At 46.1% G+C, this 5,962-nt stretch overlaps 1 pseudogene; it reads right to left on the bottom strand.

Moving 5' to 3' along the window:
• Positions 1–2,302: 2,302 nt before the first annotated feature.
• On the bottom strand, positions 2,303–2,420 carry LOC124597560 (annotated as a pseudogene).
• Positions 2,421–5,962: the final 3,542 nt, after the last annotated feature.

Here is a 5,962-nt window from a genome sequence, read left to right as displayed (position 1 = left end):
TGGCGCTCCTACTGCGAGTTATATTTGAATTTATTTCCTCAAAGTTTTCACTATGCTTCCAGAATGAGATTTTCACTCTGCAGCGGAGTGTGCGCTGATATGAAAGTTTGAAAAGTAGGAGACGAGATACTGGCAGAAGTAAAGCTGTGAGGACCGGGCGTGAGTCGTGCTGCGGTAGCTCAGGTGGTAGAGCACTTTCCCGCGAAAGACAAAGGTCCCGAGTTCGAGTCTCGGTCGGGCACACAGTTTTAATCTGCCAGGAAGATTCATATTCACTATGCTATTCATTCACTACGTTGGTTGTGTTTCATCCATCTAGCCAGAGAGGAAGGCACCAAGGTTGGTGTTTAATGATCCCGAAGTCACCAAGTGTTAGAGTTGGTGCAGTATCTCGTGTCTAAAATGGGAAAGCGAAGCTAACGTGATTTCGTATTATGTTAGATGCCCCTTTGGTTTGAAGTACAGAATGGTTATAATTAAACTTTCGCCGTTTGAGAGGGTCTCTATGAAATCGTAAGACAATGAAATGCTAATGCCACATTTGTAAGGACATGCAGCAGCAGAGAAATAATGAATAAACCGTTGAACCAAACATATTTTAACCTCCGCGTGATAAGACAACATTTCTTAATTGAGTGTCATGTTTATTTTCCATACAGATTTCGCTCAGTGTGACGACCACCTGCATCCACGACAGCCGGGAACCGCACTAGAGGTTGCTCTACTGCTGCCCAAAATATCTCCTTCGCTTTGCTCATCTACAACCACCACCGTGTGTTAGGATCCCGTTCATAAAGTCTGTCCTTCAGATAATCCCACAGTCAGAAATTACACGATTTCAGACCTTGTAATCTTGATGACCACGCATTTTCGAACGACCTTCCAATGACTCGATTTTCTGCAGGTGTATTGCGGAGTAACCAAGTGACATCACGAGCAATGCGTCGATATTGAAGAAGAGTAGCAGCACTATTGCTGTTTTTTCGACAAAACAGCTTTAGAGTAAAGATCTGTGCCCACCTTGTTCACAACCATGTTGACTGCCTGCAACCGTAATGCACATTGACAGTTATGTTTCAGCCCTTCGTCGCCGTACCAGTAACGCAGGCTAACAGCAAGTTATGGCAGTAACACTACTGTAGCGCATAGGTCTGAACACCATTCCTGTAAAGTTGGGTGCCCGTACCTTAAATAGTTTAGCATCTGCGCTGGCTCAAGTCGCGAAAGTTTAAATGTAACAGCCCTGTAAGTTAGGAGAACCGCAGAAAACTCATATCTACATGGCTGGACGTATTTCTCAATCCTGAAGCTGTTGAAGCATCATTTATTATTTGTGTACTTAGAAGAATAAAGTAAGAACCAATTACCGATCTCACAGTAAACTACAAAAATATTATTTTCACGACGGACATTCTCATTAAAATTGTGATAAATCCATGAGCTGAGTTAAGCGTATGCAATGACTGGAGGCAGGATAGTGCTCCTAATAGGTTGCCGACTTTCCCAGTCATACGCATCTGTAACAAGATAGTGGTAATAACGGGTTGTCGATAGTCACATTACTATGCATCTGTACGCGGCGTTCCTAGCTGGCTTGCAGCTGTAATCTTCTTCAAAATCTTAAACATGGCTGCGAAACAGCAACTGTATAAATCTTTTTCTTGTGATTTTGTCCCAAACTGGGGAAGACTCGGGGTGGTTGTTATCGGATTCGATATGGTTAATTTGGCTGGAAGCCCTTTCTGTCGCTGCCCTCTTACCCCTGGGACGGAATATGTGTACCCCAACTGTCTGTGTGCAACACCACTCATGTGAAAGTGAGTGAAAGTTTTCTAAATGTTTGCGAGTTGTGTAAGTGAGGCGGCACTTGGGTACCAGCCCGGTATTCACATAGTGGGATGTGGGAAAGCACCTAATAATCACATCCAGACTGACTGGTACACCGACCCTTGTCGTTATCCGTCTGGCGGATTCCATCCGGTTACGAGGTATCTCCAAAGCGCGCAAGCGGGAATTTAACACGCAAAGCTATCCGTGCGGGTCAAGATATGCAACTCTAATAATGCGAACATTTTCAGCACGTCGTGTACTAAGAAAAACCTAACCTCGTCCCTAACAGGTCATGAAGGCCCAAAGGGACCGACTAGCCGCCGTGTCATAGGCGTCACTGGATGCAGATATGGAGGAGCACGTCGTCAGCACACCGCTCTCCAGGCCGTATGTCAGTTTCCGAGACCGGAGCCGCTACTTCTCAGTCAAGTAGCTCCTCAGTTTGCCTCACAAGGGCTGAGTCCACCCCGCTTGCCAACAGCACTCGGCAAACCGGATGGTCACCCATCCTAATGCAAGCCCAGCCCGACAGAGCTTAACTTCGGTGGTCTGACGGGAACCGGTGTTACCACAACGGCAAGGCCGTTGGCACGTCGTGTACTGGAGCTGTCAAATATTGAAGAAGAGACATTTTAACACCAAAGCTGCTGTTTATTTACTGGCTGACTGGTTTCGGGCTTTGCCAATTTTCACAATCCACCTATTTCAGAGAACCTGTAAGCCGTGGGAGGGAAACAAGGGGGAAACAAATGGTAGCACCAAAATTTTTCTTTTAACAGGGCGGCTTTATTGGAGTGAACAGTTACACTAATTCTCAATCTTTCAAAATTAGCTTCAGTTCTTTAAGGCAAGCAGCTGCGACTAATCAAAACAACAAACACTTTTAATACATTAGCAAAGGGCAAGCTGGGAAGACAATGAAATTTAAATAACAACTCTCCACAAATATGGCTTCACAGATAAGATTAAATTTATGATTGTTAAAATTCTTTTTTTTTTAAAAAAACTTTCAACAAATATCCCTTAATGCCTTTAGTAAAACAATAAGTGATAGGCCTAACAAGAAGGTGCAGTCCACCCAAACATTTCCATAGATCAAAGACAGAAGTTGCACAATTTAACCCCAAGGATTTTCCAAGATAAAATTTCCGCAAAACGTAGAAGATAAATCACTACACTAAAATGCTGCATCAGTTATCAACATGAAAATTCACAAGGAGGCCAAGGTTAGATTTTAACATTTCTGACATCGCAGCAGCAGGCAAGATAAAATTACCTCAGTTAACAAAATACAATTACACCAAAACTCAAATACAAGTTAAAATTCAACACACACGGCGACAACCGCCAGCTTACAATAGTTCAAAACATTATTCAATCTCATAGGTGCGCAGATGTCATTACCAAGTGGAGTGTGCGAACCAACTTGAAGCAACTATAACATGGCATAGACCAAATTACAGATTCGGCAGTGTATACAGAGAAGTCGGCAAGGAACGGTAAACAAGTCAGGAAACGATCACCGTCGCCCACATACACACACTCGCGCACGGGCACAGAGGAGCCAACCTTAAGCCAGGGAGACAGGACAAGCAGGGTGAAAAAAAAAAAAAAAAAAAAAGGCAGTTCGTCATTCGTCACGAGGCCCACCGAACCACTGGAAGGGAACTACCAAAATTCACTCACCTTAAACTTTACGTATGACCACCGGGCGAGGAAATGGGAAATCGTACGGGCACAGGCCAGCAAAAATACCAGACAAACACACAGAATCTCATAAATTCCAAAACATAATTTAATCAGTTATCCCTGAAAACCGTGGAACTTGGAACAAGCGAAATTACAGGCCACAGGATCCAAAGGCACTCTGCAGGAGAGTAAGGAGGGAAAAGGTTAAACGAAGTTCTGCAACGGCACAATAGAACGCCAAGAAAAACACACTAAGTAAGGTACATCACCCCACAGTAGGCCGAGAAACACGAACACTGGGGTTTGCCCACGTTTCCGACATAACAACGAAGATAATCTTCTTAGCCGTAGCACCCTGAAACACACGAACAGCACCAAACATCCGAGGACGGAAAAGTACTCCCTGTAAACTATATCCAGGAGCAGCACAGCCACAAGCTCTTGCCAAGGCACGGTCCAGGGAAATCGCCGCGAGAAAGATGATCCAGCACGAGTATCGTCACCCAGACCTCAGCGAGGCGCAGTCAGACAGGGCAGGAAAGCTGGTAACCAGGCGACGACTCCAACCACGGACCCGGGGAGCAGCGAGTAACACCAGCCCCGGCCAGCGACAGCGCGGAGGGACCCACCGTCCGACGCAAAAAGCAATCCTCGCGCCGCTCGCGCCCAAACTTGACAGCCCGCGCACACAACACGCCACCGGGCAGAGACGGCGCCACCCGCCGCCAGGTGGCGCCCCGCAGCGGAGAAACAAACACCACTCGGAGGCCCAACGATCGAGAATGGATCGGGAATACCGCCACCACGGCACAACTTGCAGTTGCTATGATTGGATCTGTAAATGTGCATAATAAGTCAGTGATGTTAATACAGTAGCTAAGTATTGACTGTATTAGAAATTACATAAGACCTTATAATAAAATTCTTTGCATCACCGTCTATTAAAATTTCCACAACAGCTACGATAAATAAGTCTGCGTGGTACACAGTGTAATCCAGTAAGAACAAATTCTCCATTGCGTACACAATACTGTTGTCACGTGAGCCGGCCGAAGTGGTTGTGCGGTTCTAGGCGCTACAGTCTGGAGCCGAGCGACCGCTACGGTTGCAGGTTCGAATCCTGCCTCGGTCATGGATGTGTGTGATGTCCTTAGGTTAGTTAGGTTTAATTAGTTCTCAGTTCTAGGCGACTGATGACCTCAGAAGTTAAGTCGCATACTGCTCAGAGCCATTTTTTTGTTGTTGTCACGTGGGTCACTTCATGCTGGATAACAAAGGTACCACAATTATACGGGGTGATTTTTTCCGCTGTGTACAAAGGACTGATCGATGAGAGGCTATGGAACAAAAAAGGTATAATGAACTTATGTCCGGAAATGCATGGTTCACATGTTAGGGACCATTTATTCAGTCACACATTGTTACAGAGACAGCGGGTTAATACGCGCTGTACCATGCAGCCACAATTAAAGTATGCGTTCAAAATGATTTCCATGTGCCTCAACGCAAGAATGTATGCTCACGTTCACATAGGCCAGGCGCAGTCCGAACAGTGTCAAAGGCAGCACGTATTTTTCTCTGCCTCGTGATGACTGGGTGTTGTGTGATGTCCTTAGGTTAGTTAGGTTTAAGTAGTTCTAAGTTCTGGGGACTGATGACCATAGCTCTTAAGTCCCATAGTGCTCAGAGCCATTTGAACCATTTGAGCAGCACGAATACGCTGCTCCAGTGTTTCCACATCTGGAATGCCTCGCATACACGATATTTTTGAGATGGCCTCATAAGCAGAAATTGCAGGGGTTGAGATCCGGTGAACGAGCAGCCCTTGCAGCTGGACTCCTCATCTGATCTATCGACCAGGGAAGACACGACTGAGATGCGTCCGAACGTTAACAGCGAAGTGGGCTGGAGCACCATCATGGAGCAGCAACATAGCCCTTCGAAACATCAGTGGCACTCCTTCCAGCAGGGGAGGCAAAGTCACCCACAACAAACGCCGATATTTCCGGCCTGTTAGGCGACGTGTAAGGAAGACTGGTCCCTAAATACGGTCACCAGTTACCCCGACCCACAAATTCCCGCTGCACCGATGTTGATGATTCGCTGTCTCCATACCATGGGGGGTTCTGCATACTATCCCACAGATGACTGTTATAAAATTTGAAGATACCACTCCACGTAAAGGTGGCCTCATCTGTGAATGGGATGGATGACACAAATCCCGGAATTATGGTTGCTTGGTGAAGAAACCAGTGACAAAACTGCTCCTGATGTGGAAAGTCTGTCGCTAGTAAGCCCTGTACAAGCTGTAAGTGATAAGGGTAGTAACAGTTGTCGTGGAGAATGTCCCACACGGTCGTCTGGCTTACCCTGTACTGTACAGTCTGGTACTGTCAAGGCGGTCGCCTTCCACAGGGTTAATCACACTTCCCTCCAAGTTTGT

Source organism: Schistocerca americana, chromosome 2 (genome assembly GCF_021461395.2).
Source record: "Schistocerca americana isolate TAMUIC-IGC-003095 chromosome 2, iqSchAmer2.1, whole genome shotgun sequence".
NCBI classification, from domain to species: Eukaryota; Metazoa; Arthropoda; class Insecta; order Orthoptera; family Acrididae; genus Schistocerca; species Schistocerca americana.
Note: the sequence above shows the minus strand (reverse complement) of the source record. Positions and strands in the feature narration are given on the sequence as shown.